The sequence below is a fragment of the Trypanosoma equiperdum genome (genome assembly GCF_001457755.1).
Source record: "Trypanosoma equiperdum strain OVI genome assembly, contig: ctg_704, whole genome shotgun sequence".
NCBI lineage: Eukaryota > Euglenozoa > Kinetoplastea > Trypanosomatida > Trypanosomatidae > Trypanosoma > Trypanosoma equiperdum.
In genome coordinates, this window is record NW_027124648.1 from 16172 (window position 1) to 16409 (window position 238).

Genomic DNA, 238 nt, shown 5'->3' on the forward strand with positions numbered 1-238 from the left:
AGAGTACCGCTGTGTGTTCGTAAACGAATGTAGGAGGAGAGAAAAAAGAAGGGGGAGAAAAACAGGAGTGAGATGGAATTATGTTAAAATATATTATGAGTAACTCGTAAGCAGCGTATCAAACCAGAAAGCGCAAACGAGCAACACAACCCTGCAGTTTAAAGCTGCAGTTGCATGTGCGTTCGTTCATCACCTTCACATTGTCTTGACTCAAGTTTTATTATTTTTATTTTTTTTT